At 43.9% G+C, this 22,536-nt stretch overlaps 1 protein-coding gene across 1 annotated transcript in view; it reads left to right on the top strand.

Annotated features, from left to right (window-relative positions):
• Positions 1-22,536, top strand: part of LOC147747759 (2-5A-dependent ribonuclease-like) — a 302,563-nt gene that overhangs the window by 224,662 nt on the left and 55,365 nt on the right.

Below are 22,536 nucleotides of genomic sequence, written 5' to 3'. Positions count from 1 at the left end.
CGGAATCACAGGCCTGTTGCAAGTGGAGCAGAATGGCGGCGGAGCAAGCCGTCAACAAATCACACACTTGAAAAGATGGATGTCCGCACTCTCGGGATGGTTGCAGTGAGAAATTTAATTAACAGGGGTAACGCTTTTCAACAGCTCGAGCTGTCTTGTTCACATAATTGTCGCAATAGAACTGCATGATTTACATAGGCGATGGTTAAGCATGGCAATGCAAAAGAGACTCTGTATGACATGGAAATGCGCATGTGTGCTGACAATAGCAAAATAATGACACAATTGTGGCAGCCATCTTATAACGTGTAAGTATATGAGTACGAAGGAATACAAAAAATGGAACAGTTAAATGCAGATTAAATTCATTGTGCAACGTAACAATTTCGCCATGGTGTTGCATAGCAGCGTATATCTAATTGAATCATTAGTGAAACGGTGCCAAGAGGGTAACCGGCAATCCTGTAATGCTTACTAGCAATTTTAGGAGGCGTAGTGCCTGTTTAGAGCGCCATTACTAAACACGTAAAGAAATATAGGTGGTCACAAAATGAATATTGGTGGAATGCATATAAAAAATAACCTAATAGTATGTGGCTACTTATTGAAACAAATATTTCACTGTCAGGCAAGTGCCCTAAGTACATGCTGAGTGAGTACAACAAATTATTCTAAAGGTCAGTAAGTAAAGTATATGAGTACTATGCTTACAAGGAACAAATGTGCGGGGTAATCAAGGGGTTAAGCCTGTAATACCATCACTATAGTTACAATATATACACAACCTATTGAATAGGTGTAGTAGTCACAGAATTTATGCCAGATAGGTATAACTGCAAATCAGAGAGCTCAATCTCAACATGATTGTGTGGCTAGCCACATATAAGATTCATAAATGCAGTCCTTAGCAACAAAAGGAAGCAGAAAAAACAGAAAGGCGTGATTACATTAAAGAAATCTTATCTGTATAAGGTGATGCTCCCCAATGGAAGGAAGAAAAGGGTAGGGAACCCGTGAAAGCTGTGTCCGTCAACTGGCGCCAGGTCCCTTCCTTTCCTCCTGTGAAGATATAAACACACAAGTGCAGGATTAAAAACATGTTACAGAGTTTAAAAAAACATTTTGTTTGATCTTACTCACAGTTGCGAACAACAATATAGTATACATATTCAATTCAGACAGAGGAATTAAAATGCTGGATAGACGAACTTTCAGGAAATTGGATGTACTTAATCTGAATGTAAGTGTATTCCTAGTTCTTCGTCTAAGTTGTAGCCACCCATCTGTTTGGTTTTGAGCTCTAGAATCCATTTGGATTCTTGTTTACTTAACAGTTGTACTCTGTTGCCCCCACGATTACCTGTGTGTACTTGTTTAATTATGAAATAGCTCAGTTGCGAACTGTTGGAGAGATGATGTGTCTGAAAATGACGTGCAACTGGGTAATGTAGATCTTTGTTATTAATAGCACGCATGTGCTCTAGAACTCTCTTTTTTGCCATTGGGGTTTTGCTTCCGATATAATGATGGAGTCCACATGGACAGTCCAGTGCATATGCCACAAAAGTGGTGCTGCAAGTTAGGAATTGGGTGATCTGTTTCTTGTTGATTCTACTGTATTCTTTTACAAAGCAGCTATTGCGGCAAGCTTTGCAGTGACCTCACAGGTTAAAAACTTTGAGGTTATGGTCTCTTTGTGTACATGCTTGTGTGATGTCATTGTGGAATAAAATGTCCCTAAGGCTACGGCCTTTTCTGTATGTAACTTTGTGGCGTGTCAGAATGGTTTTGCCAATGACTGAATCATTTTTAAGTATGGGCCAATGTTTTGCAAAGATCCTGTATATCTCTTGGGAGTTGCGATAGTAGGTAGTGATTATTCTTGTTTCACTTGCTTCTCTGTTTTGGTGCTATTCACAATGTCTGTTTTGTGATCTTACAAGGTTTCTGTTCTCCTGGTCTTATTAACTTTTTTGACCGCTTGATTTAGGACCCAACTGGGTTAACCCCTCTCAATAAATCTGGTTACTATGCATTCTTTTGGGATAGTGAATACTTCTTCTGTACTGCAATTTCTTCTCGCCCTCAACAGTTCTCCGAAGGGAGTACTCCATTTTAGAGTGTCAGGATGACTGCTGAAGACGTGGAGAATGGTGTTCCCTGCAGTTGTTTTCCTAAATAGACTAGTTCCAAGAGTATTGTGTTTGGCAGTCACCAATACATCTAGGAATCTTTGAAGTATTTGTTTACATTGGACGAAAGTTTGATATTATACCTATTACTGTTGAGTTTCTCAACAAAATTGGCGATCTCATCTTGTGTGCCTTTCCAGATAACAATAAGGTCATCAATATATCGTAACCATAGATGTACTTTGAAAAATACCAGTGCCATGTTTGCTTCCTTTCTGATTTCCTCTTCCCACAGTCCCAGGAACAGTTTGGCAAAGCTAGGGGCAAAACAAGTGCCCATAGCAGTACCAAGGACCTGTTTATACAACACCCCATCAACAATAAAGATGTTATTTTTCAGACATTGATTCATCATTTCGATGAGCATGTTAGTGTGGTCCAAAAGGCCAATGGATCTGTGTTTGAGATAGTGATAGCATGCCTTTACACCCTGTGCATGATCTATTATGGTATAAAGTGAGTCGACATCACGTGTCACCAGGAGATAATCCTCTTCCCACCTGATACCTTCTATTTTTGTAAGGAAATCTTTGGTATCCCTAACATAGGATGGCAGGGCTATTACATATTCGCTTAAAAATGATCTACATATTTTGACACATTTTCTAATGCTCTGCCAATAGATGAGACTATAAGTCTCCCTGACGGCCTAGTAGGGTCCTTATGTACTTTGGGTAAGAGGTACAGAATAGGGAGTTTGGGATAGTCTCTTTTCATAAAACAGTATTCGTCCTACGTGATGATGCCACTTAGTTACCAGTCTTTAAGTATGTTCCAAATTTCCAGTAAGCTGTCATTGTATACATCACTATTAATTTTGAGATAGAACCTTGTGTCTTGTAGTTGTCGTTGGGCTTCCGCTATTTACATGTCTGGACTTAGGAGGACAATATTGCCTCCTTTGTCAGCAGGACTTATGATGACATTCGTGTCTTTGAAAAATTTCAGCACTCCGTCCATCACCTCCTTGTGTTTACTTTGTTCGCCCTACATTGGCAGGATATGCCCAGATGTGTGTCCCTTGCTCACTTTTCCACTGGATTCATGCTAGCCTGGCTGATGAGGGCTCTTAGCCTGAAACCTGTCCCAGGATGCTTGTTTCCGGTCCAGGGAAGACCTGGCTTTTCAGTTGGCTGGACTGCTCCCATGAGGCACAGGACTCAGGACAAGACTGATTTGTATATAGCTGTGTCTGAACTGGGGTGGCAAAGTGAGCTAAAGAATGATGATGGATTCCACCCAGATCTGTGACTGGGGGTGAGTGTTTGAAAAGTTTCAGCACTCCTTCCATCATCGCCTTGTGTTTAATGATAACTTTTTCTTTGTGAGTCAACTTGTTGTCAAAGGACACCTTTTTCCACCTTTGTCTTTTGAGTTTCAGAAGGTCTTGTACCACCATGTCATTAAATGTATCAATATTATCATGGGGTAACATGGGATAAAAGTCAGAGCAGCGTTTAAATGAGGTGGAAGCTGCTAAATCTGTGGGAAAATCCATGTTAATATTTTCCATGGCTGACATATTGGCGGATTTGGATACTTCCCGAAGATCGTGCATGGCTAGCAGTGCTTCAACATCTCCTACAGTGAGATTTGTGAGTGTAGTCAAGGTGTTACTCGTGTTAGATTCCATACCAACATCAGAATTCTTGAGACTGTGCCATTTGTTAGGTTTAAGTTTCCTCACAAATTTAAAGAGGTCTACTCGAGTGTCAGAGTAGTTAAATACTTCGGTTGGGCAAAATGTCAAACCTAAGCATAACGTTTTTTGACGGGAAAGGAGAAGGAGCGTTCTGAAAGATTTATAATGGTTCTGTTTTACGTGTTTATATCCATTATTGGCAGGTCATGGAGCTTGCTGCATTGCCCATGTGCTCCTTTGTTTTGGCGTTTCTGTTCCTTGAGTTTTCTTATTTTCTTTGTTTCCTTCTTTGTTTACTCTTCCCCTCCCTCTTCCTCTGGCTCGTTGTCCCCGTCCTCTCCCACGATTTGTTGGTTGTACTGTTGTTCTCTGAATTTGTCGGGCCCTGCGAAGGAGCCGGTATTCGTCTAAAAAAGTGATCGGTTTGGAAGGGATTACTCTTTCCGATAAGGAGCTGGTAGTTGTTATGGATATATTGGTGTCTGAGTCACTTGCTTCTACTGATAAGGGTATAGTTGTCTCGCTTCTTGCTGGAACAGTTGACTCGGTAGTGATGTTATTATCGTATAGATGTCATATTAGCGACTGTAAGTTAATATATGGCCGCATTCATAAGCAACGCAATCGCAGTGAAGCTTGCATTGTCTGTGGATTTTAATATCTTCCTCATGTTGTTTAAGTCTGGGTTTGAGACCATCCATAAAGGTAGTTATAATCCCTTGTTCTGTGCTTGTCGCAAATTCTGCCTCCAGTGTTGCAATCTCTGCCATGATGGTCTCACGATCTTTCCAGGCATATTTAACTAGAATGCTGAGCATCACTCTTGAGCTCATGGCTGAATTCTCCAACCACACCTCCAACATCAGTGGGCTGGGTGATTCGTACAAAGGTGTTATGTATATTCTTAATACAAGGGGAACCATATTCTTGTCTAGATAGTCTTGTAAAGACGCTGCTTCCCACCATTTCGCGGTTTCAGACTTTTTGATTTCTCAAAGCACTTTAGCTCATTATGCAGAGTAGTGTCCTGTTTTCTGGTTACTTGTGTGCTCTCTAATTTGCCTGAGGCACCTGCCAGCCGTGTTTGTGCTGCTGCGCGTCTTTCATTTTCTTCCTCCATCATGAATTGAAACTGATTGGTTGTTCGGAATCAGTCTTAAAATGTTTTACTTCCAGTCCTATAATTAATCTCCGTGTCACCATCCCCCTCCTGAAATAGGAGGTTCTTGCTGCTGCTAATGTCACCATTCTCCACTATGACCTATACAGACGTTTCAGGAAGTGAATCAAAGTAAACGAAAGTTCCGATTAAAGCATACAGATATGCGGTGTTCTCTACACTGGTATATTGTTTGGAGCTTTCAGTGTAATAATATGCACAGTTGTTTGTAAGCCGAGCGTAATTGGACTGATTTTAGAGGAATTTTTCAAAAACTCCACACTTAGAAGAATTTCCAAGTGAAACCAGTCCATTTTAGAGGAATATGTGTTCGTTTCAAAAATAGACAGAAACTTTTCTGGTGAAAACCACACAATAGATTCCTATGGAAGGAAATAGAAGTTACTGGTAAGTACGCTTAGATTTAATTTTCAGGGTCCGTGCTTGGCTCGAAGATGCAGCACTGACGTCTCTCCTGATAACAGGTAAGTTAATCAGAATTCGTAGTTCGGCTGATTTTACAGGAATATTTTGCTCAATAGTGAATGAAGGGGGCGGGGCCTGAGGTGACATGTGTACCTGTTGGGCTAGTTGGCCCCTAGGGGACCTCTGGGTTGAAGAGATCTGAACAGAGGCATCTACTGGCAGTGCCGCGTACCAGGACGGTCACATGGAGCGATAGATGCTTCACTAACTCCGCAGCCAGACTTTGGAATACTCTCCCAAAGGAAATCAAATCTGCACCCTCGCTACTCCAATTTAGGAAATTGTTGAAAACTTGGTTGTTTGATCAATAATTGTTCAGGGTAACACTTCCTAAGGTAGACATATGCTCATTCAGAGATCTTTAGCTGAGTCACAGCGCCAAGACACCCACGGGTATATGCTGCGCTTTATACATTTTTTAAATAAATAAATAAATAAATAAATAAAGAGGAATTAATTCCCCAACTTAAAATGCGCCACAGGGCCTGTTTGCACACATATCACCTCAAGCCCCGCCCCCTGTAAATGTAAATGTATTGCGATTTATATAGCGCACGTATCACCCGAAGGCATCAAGGCGCTTGCCTTGGGAACCCATCCTGGTATTCCCCTGTGAGATAACCCCAGCAGGGTATCCACAAGGTGAAAGCCAGGCATCCCGCCGCGAGGGGCCGTAGTGGAGATTAAGCAAGCTATTGCCCAGAGTCGCAGAGTGTGAACCCGTGAGTCGAGTAGGCACCGGAACGAGAATTATCGAGTCCATGGAATTTTTGAGCCCAAGACCCGCCGAGGCGGGGAATTGAACCCTGGTCCAGGACCGATCTCAGCTTCCGGGTCTGCCGCCTCTAACCACTGAGCCACACTTCCCCTACCTTCACCACTGTGCAAACGCGCCCCGTAGCGCGTTCTAAGTTGGGGGATTAACTCCCCTTGCATACTGGGGGTCCCCGGGGGCCAACTAGCCCACCAGGAACCTCCAGTATGCGCCAGGGGGCTGCGTTGCAGAAAGGTGTAAAAAGTGGCGTGGCCTCATTACACCTCTCTGCAATGCAGCCCCCTGGCGTGTTTCCAGAGTGGGAACTAAATCCCCTTGAATACTGGGGGTCCCTGGGGGCCAACTAGCCCACCTGGAACGTCCAGTATGCGCAAGGGGGCAGCGTTGCAGAAAGGTGTAAAAAGTGGCGTGGCCTCTTTACACCTCTCTGCAACGCAGCCCCCTGGCGCGTTTCCAGAGTGGGAACTAAATCCCCTTGAATACTGGGGGTCCCTGGGGGCCAAGTAGCCCACCACAAACCTCCAGTATGCGCTAGGGGGCTGCGTTCCAGAGAGGTGTAAAAAGGGGCGTGGCCTCATTACACCTCTCTGCAACGCAGCCATCAGGCGCATTTCCAGAGTGGGAACTAAATCCCCTTGAATACTGGGGGTCCCTGGGGGCCAACTAGCCCACCAGAAACCTCCAATATGCGCCAGGGTGCTGCGTTGCAGAGAGGTGTGAAAAGGGGCGTGGCCTCATTACACCTCTCTGCAACGCAGCCCCCTGCACGTTTCCAGAGTGGGAACTAAATCCCTTTGAATACTGGGGGTTCCTGGGGGCCAACTAGCCCACCAGGAACCTCCAGTATGAGCCAGGGTGCTGCGATGCAGAGAGGTGTAAAAAGGGGCGTGGCCTCATTACACCTCTCTGCAACGCAGCCCCCTGGCGCGTTTCCAGAGTGGGAACTAAATCCCCTTGAATACTGGGGGTCCCTGGGGGCCAACTAGCCCACCAGGAACCTCCGGTATGCAGCAGGGGGCTGCTTTGCAGAGAGGTGTAAAAAGGGGCATGGCCTCATTACACCATGAGCCCCCCGCATACTTCATATTAAAGCCTGGGGGTGGCGGTCCCCGGGGCTCGGGGGGCCTTAGAGACCCCCCATCATGATACAGTTAAGCCCCGGAGGTAGCGGTCCCCGGGGCTACGGGGGGCCATGTGCCCCCACTATAATTCATACTTTCCCCAGGGGGGTGGCGGTCCCCGGGGCAGTGTGGGGGGGATTGGGCCCCCACACACTTTATTTGTCTAAAGCCCCCGGGATTTGCCACCCTGGGGGCTAATTAACCTTAAAGGGCGGGAGTCGCGCTTCGTTTTTTGGGGGGGATCGGCAGGGTACGCGTACCCTACGCGCATCCCGCGATTTATCCTATCCTGAAAGTTTCAGGGTGATTCGTCAAGGGGGGGGCCGAGAAAAAAGGGGGGGGTCTCAAAATGTGTTTTCTCAATGTTAATTTCCATAGGAAACTTTAGACAAGGCTACAGGTCGAACGGGTGAACGTAATCACCCCAAATTTGGCACGGAGAAGGGGCTTAGTCTAGAAAGCACACTTTTGTTTATTTGGTGTAAATCCGTTCTGTGGTTTTTGAGAAATATCGAAATGTACAGATATAGATATTTGGGAATTCTGCCATCTGATTGGCTGAGGCGTTACGAGCACGAGCTTGCTGCTTATTGGTTGGGAGCGCTGGGACCGGTTGCAACTAGGAAGCGTTGGCCGCCATTTTGTGATTCTGTTGAAGCGAGTAAGGGGGAAAAAGGGCGAAAAAATAGGAAAGAGCGGGGTAGGAGCGCTGAAACGTCTGTGGAGTGTTTATGGTGTGCTATACAGGGAGTGTGAAGCGAAGTATTTACCCCTACCGGTGTAAAAGTGATGTTTTGCCCAGAGTGAGATGGTGCTGAGGTGAGGTGCCGGTATACTCGGGGAAGAAAGCGTGTGCCTAAACCGTGATCTGAGTGCTGTAAACTGATGTGCTCTGGGCACTGTAGCATACTGGCCGCTGTAGGATAGCTGTGCAGGTGGTGTTAGTATGCGTTTAAACTATAGCGGGAGTGGGAAGCAAACTACTTACTGGTACCGGTCAGAAGACTCGAGGATTAAATCGTGAGCCCTAAGCCGTGAGCTGATTGCTGTAAAGTGATGTGCTGTGGGCGCTGTAGGATACTGGCCGCTGTAGCAAACCTGTGTAAGCAGTGTTAGTATGCGTTTATACAATACAGGGAGTGGGAAGCGAACTACTCACCCCTACTTTCTGAAGACTCTAATGCAGTGTTTTAGCAAGCAGGAATAAAGAAATAATCGCGTAGAATATAATTAAGGCTCCCGGTTTTCCGTTTAAACGGATTTTTACATATAAATACAGACAGAAAGCTTTTTGGTTTTTGTCTGTATTTATATATAAAAACGGGAAAATACTAATAAAACCAATGCTCCTCCTGCCTCTGTGCGCTGTAAAATCGAGTCAGAGGTGCACAGTGGCAGCCAAAATAAATGGGAAACTGCTGCCCCAGAGACGGGGGAACTGGCAGCGCTGTGTCTTCAGAGACACTCCAGCACCCCTCACCGCGGTAGCTCACACAATCCAATTGTTGTAGCAGTGCAAGCAGCCCATGTCCATTAAGAGGTGTGAAAACACCACAGGACATCGCTGCAGCTCCAGCAACCTTTTGTTTTTTTAGGTCTCATGTGGCATCACTGTTGTGCTGTAAACATCCCACGCCACCTTAATCCCACCTCGTTTAGGCTCGGAACATTTTCGGGTAGTGTTGACAGGACATATTTCCTGTCTGAGTGATTTTAGACCCATTAAACTGCTGCTGCTGGTATTGTTTTGGTAATTGACGCACATTGCAGGCTCGTGAAGAGTGTTATAGGAGCCGATTAACAGTGAGAGACTCACATGTATCTGGACTGCAAAGGATGTCTGCCCTCTCCCCCACTAGGCTTATTTTGCATTTCCCAGCTCGCATCTTTCGTAGGACCGAGGATTCATCATCGTTTTTTTTCCCCCTTCAAAACACCAGCTTGGTGCATTGCGGGGCATGTAGTTTTGCTGTTAACAGTTTCCAAACCCCAGCATACAAAGTGTGCTTGCTGTTGACTAAAATCCGAGAATTGCTCACTTCTCGGCTACGTTTTAAAATTTTACAAAGTTAGCTACTCCATTAAAAAAAATGCTTGTTTCACACGTAAATTAAAAAAATAAACTCTGCTGTCACTTTTATTCACATCAAGCATTTAAATAACCATTGGATATATGAATCTTTTTTTCATTTGCGCATGTTTACAAAACAATAAATAACCTCATTTCAGAGCTGAGGCATTTTCAAAATATGCAACGAAGCCATAGTTGTTGCTTAGTTATTTTATGCAACTAACTACCATTGACAAAGCCAATAGTCCTGGCTTGTTACTTGTTGTATTATGTTACTGGATGCGATGACAGAAGCAGTAAAACACCAGGCGGAGGGCACACTATGCTAAGCACAGATTTTTAGTTTAGTTTTCCCCATACCACTTTAAAAGGTCACCAGCTGCCACTGCGTGTGGGGGATTGAGGGCACAACTGGAATTGGGAGTATTTTGCCACAAATCGGAGTGGGCCGGTGAGAAGGGTGGGTTGATTTATGAAAGGCAGGACGTTTTTTGAAAGAGGTGGCCGTGGGTGTAGTCGATATAATCTAAACTGTAACTAGGATGGGGCACTGCATTTAAACATAAGAAAGGAGGATCACATGTAAACGGAGTCCTGGGGACATAAGCGAAGTGACGTGGCACATAGGAACTAGAGGCAGGGAAGAGCAAAGTTAGGGCATCGCCGTTTGATGCAGAGATTGGGAGCTAGAGCCGCAAGGGGGGAATATGCCAAGGGAGAAAAATCCACAGGGGTTTACATATGCCGTAGGCAAGAGATTCTTAGGAACTGCGATGTGCACTGGGAGCAATTTTCAAAATATGTCTTGGGAAATATGCACTGTTGTGCTAAATAGTTGGAGAGAGTTGTGCAAGGTGAATATGACACAAGAGCGAACGCTAAAAGCAGTGATAGGATTGGGGGAGGGTCGTTCAGAGACAGCAATTTGCTCCTTGATAGAGGATGGAGGGGCTGGTATGGGAGAAAGCTGCAGGCGGTGTTGTGCTGAGTGGAGGAGTGAGAGGCATGCTTGCTGGTATGTGGGCAGAGATAGAGAACTGCATGTATGAGGTGACTTGGTAGAGACATCTGCTGGCTAGAATGTCCCCAGAGGCTGGGTTTGTTGCAAGCAATGATGTGTTTTGGGAGAGAGAGGTGCAGTGGGTGGAGTGCAATGGGAGAGAAAGCTGCAGGGAGCGTTGTTCCAAAAGTGAAACAGCTGCAGAGGAAGTGCAGTGCCATGGAGACAGAGAAAGGACCAGAAGAGATGTGGACACATCCATGAGATATAATTCTGCGAGGGTAATGTGCTTTAACAAGCTATAACAACCTAGTGCAAGTGTGCATGCCAACTTCAATAAATGTGGAAAAATACTAGCTTTAGCGGTTTTTTCCTTTCGTCAAAAATAAATGTGGATAAATACAGATAAAATTACCAAAAAATAAATATGGATAAGTACAGACGGAAATGTGAAAAAAATAAATACCATAAAACCGGGAGCACTAAATATAATGCAGAATGTTGTAATGCCACATACGGGCCATAGCACAGAATCTGCATTGTTGGCTACTACCGAATACCTCCGAGAGATCCTCGACGCCGGTCAGAGTGCAGCGCTGATCCTGCTTGATCTCAGCACTGCCTTTGACACTGTGTCGCACGGGATCCTGCTCTGCCGCCTGGAGGAATTTGGTATTAGGGGTCGTGCCCTAGAATGGTTCCGGTCATTCCTTCAGGACGGATCTTTTCGGGTTACTGCCCCTCCTTTCCTGTCCAAGTCTCACCATATCGGTCAGGGTGTCCCCCAGGGCTCAGCACTTAGCCCGTCCCTTTTTAATCTTTATGTGCAGCCACTTGCAGCGATTGCCAGAGAGTGGGGCTTGACGCTGGTATCAAATGCTGATGATACTCAGCTGGTCGTCACACTCTCTGAGAGTCCATCTGTCGCTGCTATAAGATTTAGGGACGGAATAGCTGCAGTTGCTCACTGGATGACCAACAACTGTCTCCAGTTGAATGCCGGTAAAACGGAGATTCTGCTGTTGGGGAAGAATACGGCCTTGTGGAACGAGCACTGGTGGCCTCCCTCTTTGGGTCTGATGCCTGTTCCTAAGGCTTCAGTGAAAAACTTGGGTGTCTGGATGGATTCCTCACTGGGCCTCCAGACCCACACCAAGAGAGTGGCTGCGACTTGTGTAGGCCTGTTAAGGAGCCTCCGCCCCATCTTGGGCTTCTTTGAACCCGCTATGCGTCAGCTTGTGGTTCAAGCTATCATCTTGTCACGCTTAGACTATGCCAGCGTTTTACTGTTAGGTGCCAACAAAACTCAAGTAGCCCGTTTTCAGAGAGTTCAGAACTCGGCTGCATTGACCCTGGTTGGTCTTCCCCGGAGATGCTCTGCCAGAACTACGATTAAAAAATTGCACTGGCTCCCAGTGGAATCTCGTATTAAATTTAAGGCACTTTGTCTGGCATTCAAAATTCTCAAGCTTCAGAGCCCGGCCATTTTGCGCCCTCTTTTGGCTCCTTATGTCCCGCAACGCAATCTGCGCTCCCTTGGTCAGCACCTTGCAATTGTCCCTAGGAGCAGGCTCTGCCGTATGGGTGGACGCTCTTTTCGGGTGCTGGGAGCCAGGCTCTGGAATTCCCTTCCGGTTGCCATCCGCGGTATTGAGAATCTGCTTGCTTTTCGTAAAGCTGTGAAGACCTTCCTGTTCTCCTCTTCTTAGGGCTTCGTGCCCTGTTTGGCCCGCTCCATCTATACCACCTTTATTGATCGCTAGCGGCGGGACGCCTCTTTGCTGGGGCAGCTGTCGCGCTCATACAAACTAATAACTTAACATAACATAACATAACATAACAGAAGAGAAATGGTGAAATCAGGTGTGTGTAAGAAAGTGGGTGTGTGTAATAAAGGGATGGAGTCTGAAAGTTATATAAAAAGTGTCTTTATTTAAGTGCCATAAATGGATCCACTGGTGCAAGAGCTAAGGCATTCAGGTGAGGCAAACTCCAAACGCGTCTGCTGTATTCAAACGTAAGCTCCTGCATCAGTGAATTCCACATTACATGTTACAGTTCTATGTGACATGAAAAATACCTATTAGACTTGAATGACTCGAAATTCTATAATTAAAATAAAGGTAGGGTATGATTACCACATCTATCCTTTAAGAAAAGAAACAAACAAAAAAAATTGCTGAATGTAATCATCAAACCGCTTACGTACCCTGGTACTCCTTTTTCGTAACACAAAATTATCAACAGTAGAACAGTCAGCAATCTCTTGTACAGTAGATTCAATCTGGTGCGTGTCAGAATTGGAAATAGTTCTACCCACATCTGAACTTTGAGGAGGAACACAAAATTGCGCTGCTGAGAAGCACATTCGGTACCCTTCTCGTCAAACAATACATTATTGTCTTCAGCTCTTTCACACAAAAAAATCTTGTGCAAAGAGCTAAGGCACTGAGCTGATGCAAACTCCAACCGCTTCTGTTGTTTTTAAATGGAAGCTCCTGCATCAGTGAATTCCACCTTACATGTTACAGTTCCATGTGACATAAACAATAGCTATTAGACATGAATGACTACATTCTAAAATTAAAATAAAGGTAGGATACGATTACCACACTGTGCTAACTAGTTCCTAAACAATGTCGTGTTTTTTTATCTTGATCGCAAGCTCGTGAGCAGAGGCTGAGGATGAGTAAATTTGTCTGAAAGGGCTTTGTGGATAAAAGGCAGGCAGAGAGACGTGTGCACAAAGAATAGACATGGTTTCAAAACAGATGTTGGGTTTAGGCTAATTTAGCAAGTAAATAGCGTATTTGCATAGGCCATACATCACCCATCCCTGGTTAGACTGGAGACGTAAGGGGCAATAATGAAAACAGAGTTCGAATGCCTGAGCATACTTAAAAAGTTATTATATGAAAATAGTTCAATTGAAGTTTTAAAAAAAATTTAAGGAACAAGGCAAAAAAGTTGGAAAAACTCAATCCAAGAATAACATGAATTTCTTACAAGTCTTGGAGATTGCAGTCCGGAAGATCTTCAGCGGCTTGAGATGCGTAATGTTCCAAGAGGTCATTGTTGCCATCGTGTGAGGAAAGTGAAGCAATCCAATTCATATCCTCAAAGAGACAGTAATGTTCCTCGAATGTTGGGGCGGCAATTTGAATTGGCAGGCAATCTGCGGTGTTGTCAAAGGTCACACGTTGCAGGAGATCTTTTGCGGCTGCGCAGAAATCCCATTCCGCCACAATACCTTTTTGTGTTGCATCCGCCAAAATCTCCACTGCCTGAACAATCAAGTTCATGGTTTTCAAGATACTCAATTACCTGCTGGATATCGGTAGCGATTGTTGGGATGTTGGCAAGTCAGTGATCCATTCGCCAGTCGAATGGGCAGGTTTTGCAATAAAAAGATGGTTGTATGCAGATTGCATATGTGTAAATAAATGTCATGTTGTAGCTGGCGCCGATAATAGATAGAGGCAGGCAGCCGAAAAGTTGTTCCATTTTTTGACAGTATTGATGTAGCTTCGCGTAGTGGCGTATTCTGTCGGACATGGTTGTTACCACAGGGAGCGCAGCCATGTTTTACAAGCAAAAATAGTAATAGGATGGCCGCTAAGAGAGCGAAAATTATGGGCACTGTTCCTGTTATTCCAGAGATGATCGAATAAATGAAGTCTGGTTTATACCAAAAACAGTTTGAAAGAGTGTGACAAGGCCGGAGGAGACAGTGTAAAAAAAAGTGTGCCAGACCTTGAGTGTGAGATGTGTTGAAAAATGTGTAACAATTCACAAAGTGTTATGGGAGGTTCGTATTTAAAAGGGACTGTATTTTACTTGAAGTTCGTGCAATCTGCAGTCGATAAATTTCTTTGGCAGAAGTGAGGGACACTTCTGTTCTGAACAAAAGCACTTTTAGTTTGGTTAGTTTAATGAAATCTTTTTTCAAAGTAGGTATTGAAGGTCAAGTTGAAGTTTGGGAGTTGTTTTGTGTGGGTGGGAATAGACATTGCCACAGGAAGTTACTTGGTTTGAAACCGTAAGGACATACGGTATGCCAGCTCACATTCCGTAGGAGTGCATGTTATTGAGAAGCAGATAACTGCCATTAGAAAGCTGTGTCAATGTTGGTCTGATTGTGGGAGTTGGTGTGCTTTTAAGAAAGCACACAAGAGTGGGGGCTGTAAGCTTAGAAATGTTGTGCAGTTAGACATTCTTGGATAGTAATGAATGACTGCTATTGTGGTCGCACTTTTCACCTGTGAGAAAGTTTTGCATCCTCTTTAAGACAGCGATATGTAAATGGGACAAACCACTGCTCGTTAATAAACATGCTACCTTGTATAATCACATACAACATGACAAACAACATGTTCACCTAGCAGACACAATGACACTACGTACTTTGGGAAACGTGGCTAGCCATGTACTCAAACCAAACATGGCATGGCACCTCTGCCACACAATGCAGAATGCGGGGAGAGATGGGAGCAAAGTATGTGCGAAGGTGGCAAGTGATTCTCGATTCTAAAAGTATAAAATTTAGTGTTGAGGGGATGTGCCGGACAGACTTGAGTAGGCAGAGAGTGGACGCAACCACAATAGTACAGTCAGTAGGGAAGATTACGAAAACATAGCGCGTACGTCCCCCCCCTCACCCCCCACCCCTCCCAATCTTTAGGGTAGTGGGCTGGCTCGGCGTACGCAAGGCTAGCAGAGGGGTATGGATAAATGGGTATGGATAAAAAGGCACGTTTCTCTGGGTTTGGTTTTGTTCCGGAATTGCGAACGTGTATTCCAGGTCTGCATAGCTTACACTGCCACAAGGTTGACCCCGGCAGCGAAGGTGGCTGCGTGAATGATGCTCTCAGCCTGCTGGCACTCAGAAACCGCAATGGCCGCTGCGACGCACATATGCCACACAGTTCACCACCCTATGTGAATGAGGGCCCACCACGTGCCGGCGGAAACTCCTGGGCCGAGGTCTGCGAGGTCGGAAGGTTCCTGGGATTAACGCTGGCTATTGCGACACAGGCACACAGCACCCAGCCTGAGGCCCAGCACCGTGGAGTGCTCAGTATACTACTAACACAGTAGTCCAACAGGTACCAACAGTGGCACAGTATCTTGATCCCACAATGGACAATGTTAGAACTGTATCTGAGAGTGGAGATGAAGGTACTCCCTTCGACCAGGTGCAACCAACTCTAGGTCCGAACTGTGAAACTGGGTCTTGATTCTATGATGGAGGAAGTCAGAAGTTAAAGTGTGCGATCATTTCTGTGTATTCCCCTCAATCAGGTGCAACGAACTCCATGCTTCCGAATCCAACGGCACATGGCTGTGAGCCGTTAATGACCACTGCCTCTGGCCTACACTGCGGTCAGCAGGGCTCACAATTCAGATCGAGTGGTGATTGTGTATTTACTTGTCTACTGGTTTCTGTAATTAAACAATCTATTGAAATATACACAATATCCTTTTAGTATACTTGTTTGAAGAACTTTTTTTTAGATGAGTTATAGGTTTAGTACAATGACCAAATTCTTCTTGGTAGTGGAAAAGAACACTGAATAACAATCTACACTGTGGACAGCAGGGATTGTAATTTGATTTATTTATTGAAGAGTTTTCTGTAATTTAAGTTGTATTTTGTGAAGAAGAAGTGAAAAAAAGTATTCATGGATGTCTGTGTGACTACTGCCTTCAATTTACACTGCAGACAGCAGTGTTCACAATTCAGATCGATTTGCTATTATAGATGACGCAGTCCTGTAGGCAAAAGACATTGCTCCAGTGCGCTCTGTCCGTACCACGCATACGCATCATCGCAGGGTCCGCACACGCTTTTTGTTGCTTCGTGTATTTCAGACTGTGCAGCTCAAGTCAATGCCACGTGGCTGTGGGCCCTTGCTGCCAGCTCTCTCCGGCCTAGATTGCAGACAGCAGTGTTCACAATTCAGATCGAGTCACTATTGCAGATGATGCAGTGTTGATGGCAACAGACATTGCTCCTAGTACGGTCCGCCCGTAACACGCATCATCGCTGGCTGTGCACATGCTGAATGCTTTTGATGTGGCTATCTGAGTGCACTAGAACTGATGCACACTTTATGATGCAATCTTTTTGTGTATTATTTCAGATCTATTGCCTGTGTCTCATTATACCACAAGTTGTGGTTCTTTTTCAATATAATTTTTTCTGTATTATTTCACATCTTCTGTCCGTACCTTACTGTAGCACAAACTATTGACCCTTTTATTATTGAATCTCTGTGTGATATCTAATGATTATTGTTGTAGTTGATGCTAGCAGCAACCATTCCCTGAGGGCTGGTTTACACTCACCCCACACGCATCCTGCACAGACGTCACAATGTGACCCTGTTAATAAAAAAGTGTCGAGCACACGTGTTCATACCCACTTCCACTATCTATCTGTGTCATTGTGTTCATTATCTGCCCCTGAGCCGTACCACATTACATTTTGCTGTGGACAGCGTATGCAAGCAAGTTACCTCTGGCAGTGGGGAAAACTTTGGTTATGTAACTTTTAGGTGCCTGGCTATCACAGGTGGAAGGCTACTTTACAGATCATGAATATTGATGAAGATGATGGTTGCATATTGTGTGTAATGTAAGATATGTGTACATACCAAAAAGTTTTTTAAAAAGATGTATAGGCAGAAGAGGTGTGTCTCATCAAATGCTGTTGAGAGAATGACTAAAATGGGTCGTGTTTTCCAACTGCTACAATGGGAAATGTTAGGAACTAAAAAAATGTTTTTTTTAAGGTCACATGGAAATCGTGGACCCAGTGCGCAAGGAGACCGCACCGGACGCGATTTTAAGAAAATATATTTACTATAATATAAGTTTATGACAGTTAAAAATATATAAATGTTTAAAATATTTTAGGTTATCGCTTGCTCTCATATACACTTTAAAGTTATTAGATATAGTTTTGAGACATAAAAAAAATGAGGGAATGGCGTACCCGGCGCGACACCATACGTTCATGACGTAACACATGGCGTGACAGTGTGCACTCGTCGTATACCGAATGCGTAGCGGGCGCGACCCCATACGTACATGACGTAACACGTGGCTTGGTACTGCGTACCCATCGCATACTAAAGTAGCAGCTAGAGCGACCTCATACGTATATGTAGTTACGCGGGACGCAGTGCCACAAACCCGTCGGGTACGAAATACGCATCGTTTACGAGTTTAGCAATATGGCAGTTTAGGATTCGGGTGTTGATGGAGCTTGGTAGACTACCGGTCCGGGACTCCAGTATTCGCAAATACATATTTTTATTGAATATACAAAACATTACATACATTTTTAAGTTACAATAAAAGGATAATAGAGTTCCAAAATATTACAAAAAAATAGAAAAAATATAGGTTTTATAAATATTAAAATATGAAATAAACATTTAAAAAACCTTCGAAATTCACTGAAAAAAACATAGGTTTTACAGACGTTATAGTTAGGAATTAGCATTTAAAAAACCTTTGAAATTCACTAAAGAACCATAGGTTTCAGGGACGTTATAGTTAGTTGGACATTTGACTCATATAAAACCAGATAAATTTGCCTGTTATAGTTAGTTGAGCTAACTATAACTTGCGCGCCCACAATGCACTGCTGATGGCGTCACATATTACATCACTCATGACATGGTCAGTGACATCAGTGATGACATCACTGATGACATCTCAAATGACATCACTGATGACATCACAAAACACTTCCAACAACTCTGCTGGTGCTGCTGGACTCTGCCATCTGTGAGTCCTACCCTTGCCTGTATTGCCTCCTGCAGTCAAAAGGCCTCAGAAGAGGGTTTTGCAGGTAATCTCTGCAAGAACCAGCGTGAATCATCGCAAAACCGTGCGAAGCCTCTCGTAACCGATGCTGGGCGGCGCAAAGCCTCGCCGGGCAGCGCAAAGCCTCACTGAGCAACCCCCAGCAAGGACGCCGGGCGACCTAATGCCTCGCAAAGCGACGCCTAACCTCTGGTGCGCAACACATCGCACTTGGGTGCCAAGTCTACAAGAACACAGGGCCGCAGTAAGAAACCAACACATCACCTCCCCCCACAGTAAGACGCTGACGCATCACCTCCCCTTCAGTTAGGAACTGATGCATCACCTCCCCTGCCTGGCAGTTAGGACCACCCAACACCCTCCTGGAGTAGGGAACCGACTCATCACCTTCCCTGGGCGCAAGGAGCCTACACATCACCTTTCCTATGACTGTTTTTGTTTGTGACTGTTACGCATCCAAGGTACTTTGTGTTGAAAGTGTTGCATCCATAATTTGCTTTAGACAGAAATGTTTCTACCTTTTGAAAGTGATATTTTGATTACTATATTGTGGATTTTTGTCGTTTTGGTCTTGTTTGATTTAGATAAAGATTACTTATTTTTCTAAACTGTTGTGGTGTCCATTTGTAGTGTTTTCACTGTAATACTATATGTGTGCACAAATGCTCTACACACTGCCTCTGAGATAAGCCTGTCTGCTTGTGCCAAGCTACCAAGGGGTAAGCAGGGGTTATTTTAGAAGTATATCGCCCTTACCCTCACTAGGAAGAAGGGTCCCTACTTGGACAAAGGTGCAAACCATTGCCAACTAGAGACCCCCATTTCTAACATTCCCTTTTCATAGCAAGTGATATAGGTGCAATATAAACTCTATCAAGTCTATGGGTATAACATATTGCATACCTCCAAGCTTGAAACAAAATGTTTTTTTTAGTTCTTCCACTTTTTGGTAATTTGTTGTAATGCTACTGCTAAAATAAGGTAAACTTTTTTAAAATATAATCACTTCAGTCTGTTGATAAGCTGCCTAGGAACAGATTGACATATTAAAAAGAAACATTTGATAGAAACACAGAACTTATCTGTTCCTAAACCGTAACTGAAAACTAGTGAGTGTTATGACAACAAAATATTAAGTGTTTATAGTCTGTGTTACATTTATTTCATGGCCAGCATGTGGCAGGTGTACCGGTGGTTACCAAGGACAACATTTGAGGAGTTATAACACAGCTATTATTTATGATAAACAAAGGATTGGGTAGAGTTTCTGATCTTGAAGATTTTCAAAACTTCAACCAAATTGTATTGCACTAATTAACTTGCTTGTCTTTATGATATGATACAATACTAAATTGTAGTTAGCGTTTCATTTACAAGACGTCTTGAATCATGTGTCCTTCTCGTTAAATACGGAGCTGCTAAACGTTTTGATGTTAGCGCAATGTAACACTTCATATTTCCTCACTGCGCAAATCTTGATGAATCTTGAAATATTTCTGCCTGTTGCCTTCATCAGTTTTTTGTGATGCATTTTGACTTTTGCTTGAAAAATTGGTAAAGAAACGTGCAAATTTGTTTGCACCCACTGTGCATATTTAATATTCTAATATTCACCTGTTTACTAAATGTGGCTGCAAATCCTGGAACACCTGGCATGCCACTCGCATCGGCATGGTTGGTCCTAAACACCAATGCAAAAATGTTGCATACATTTTTAGCACTGCAATAATCTCTAAATCACTCCTCTGTATATGAGTGTTTTAAAATGTGTTCGAATGTGTTCATGAGAATGTGCATGGCGAGTGAGTGTTAGCAATTTCTTTAGAAGGAATTATACCCTGGTATGTAATCAGAGCGCCCCCACTTTACTAGCTCCTTTGTCCAGATCTCATCTTAAAGCAGAGGTGGCTCAGGTAAACATGGCACCAAGGGTTGGGACATAGCACTGACCCAAACTATTTGCTGTCTTAAAAGTAATTAAAATGAAAGTGTTTCTTTCAATTCTAATTTATAAGATGCACCTAAGGAGTAAGTCGAGAACTCATCTTGTGACTAATGTAATAGATTATATCCACCCTACAAAACATTATAATGATATAAATAGTTACTGAGGATTCCTATGACCATATAAAGCAATAAGGATGTAGTTATGTGCAAAGTTACAACTTTTCCTCCGGGAAACTTCCACCAATTCTTACATACACAAACATTTCTACCAGTAGTTTGTGGAGTATACTGCCTATGGGTTTCAACATTTGAATCAATCTGCTTTTAAGCTATTGCCAGCTATAAAGTTGAAAGGAAAATAGTGTCAAAGTCAACTCGTGGGAAAACGACAAATCCCATTTTCATTGCTAAATAACATTTGCTTTAGAGACGGACTCTCCTGAATCTATCACCAATTGTCGCCACTCTCTCTGTTCCCAGCCACTATCATGATGAGTGGGTCCAGCATGATTTTGTGCATTTCCTAGGGGTACTTACAAGCAAATAGAAATAATCCTGGTCCCAACATATGCCCCCAGTTCCATATTCTTTTTTTATTTCTTTTTCATCTGTGTGTGGCAACGAAGGCATGCACCAACTCTCTTTGCAAGCCAGCTCAGTAGATAATCCATTCATCATTTAGCAGCAAATTCTAAATACAGCAGTGCACAGTACGTAGCAGATGCAATGTTAACAAGCCTAAAACCCACACCTGCCCACCTTCTGGTTTCCTACTCCAATTATTGCGGCAAAATAATCCCATAAAGTGCGTTTCACCTATCTGATTGTTCAACTCAATTCCAATTCCCTAAGCATTTCAAAATTCGTATTCCCTTTTTCCTGGTCCTATGTCCCTTTTGAATATATATATATATATCTTTTCCAAGATTATGTCACTAATAATCTGGCCAGCCATTGTTGGAACAAGGGGGGTACTGGACCAAGCTGAAGCAATGCACAATCTATACACATCCATTGGTATGCTGAACAGGGCACCCCATCTTCTGTCCCCAGATTGGTAATACCCAGTAACATTAACGGGAGGCTGTCAATATATAATTGCAGTATGCTTCTTAAAAATTCATATTACATGTCGCACACATATGGACCAAATCCGCATTGTGCAAAGTACACCGTGGACAGTACACTCCTTTTCCCTCCTCCCCACTTTGCTATCCCATATGGGGTGTAGTATAGCTCAAAGCAAGTCTTTTAATACTGTGTTTGGAGGTTAGTAGGCACTAAAACCAATTGGGATCTAATAACGGTACTTTGAAATGCACTGTCAGTGATATCGAACTTAACTTGCCACTTGGTAGAACATTTATCCAAATCTTCTTTCATAAGTTTGTTAAGCATCCTGTCCAACCCCCCCATGCGTGGGGAGCTAGGCTGTAATACTTTGTCCGTAAATTCGCTTTCCCCCTATCTTTCGAATCCCCCCCCCCCCTTTTTAGGTCGAGGTACTATCCGGTTCGGTTGAACCGGAAGTAGCGAGATCTTATGTTTCTTAGAGGGGCTCTTTATCCCGCCTCTAATTTTGGCTCATTTCAGTGCACAGAAAATTGAACGAAAACTGAGCAAACGAAGTGCTGAAACAGGGCTTTGCTGACTAGATTTGTTCAAAGGTGTAAACTGTGCCGGACGCGTAAAGTGTTCTGTAAACTTGGTCGGCAGGCAGGACCTTGTTTGTGTGTTCTTTAAAGTGGAGACCTGACAGCACGTTTCGTCCCCTGCGTTATGTCCTGTCTGGATACACTTCCATCCCAATGTGCCTTCTTAGTGTAATGTGTGCCCCCTACATGTTTCCGTTCACTTTCATACCTTAATTATCTTCCGTCTTTATCAATTCATATTCTGCTGACCTTACCCTTTCAGCATTCGCCTGTCCTCTTCTGGCTCCAAAGCTGCCCTTACCTCCTGGGCTTTCAGCTGCCTTTACTCTATGTGTCTTCTGCAGCCCTTACACTCTCTACCAACGTTACCCTCTGTGTATTCTACTGCACTTACCCTGTTTGTCTTTGCTGCCCTTACCCTGTTTGTCTTTGCTGCCCTTGCCCTATGTGTCTTCTGCAGTCCTTGCCCTATGTGTCTTCTGCAGTCCTTGCCCTGTGTCTTCTGCAGTCCTTGCCCTATGTGTCTTCTGCAGTCCTTGCCCTATGTGTCTTTTGCAGTCCTTGCCCTATGTGCCTTCTGCTGCTCTCGCCCTGTGTATTCTACTGCTCTCACCCCGTGTCTTTTGCTGCTCTCACCCCGTGTCTTTTGCTG

This window comes from Lissotriton vulgaris, chromosome 1_1 (genome assembly GCF_964263255.1).
Source record: "Lissotriton vulgaris chromosome 1_1, aLisVul1.2, whole genome shotgun sequence".
Lineage (NCBI taxonomy): Eukaryota > Metazoa > Chordata > Amphibia > Caudata > Salamandridae > Lissotriton > Lissotriton vulgaris.
This window is presented reverse-complemented; position numbering and strand designations above follow the sequence as displayed.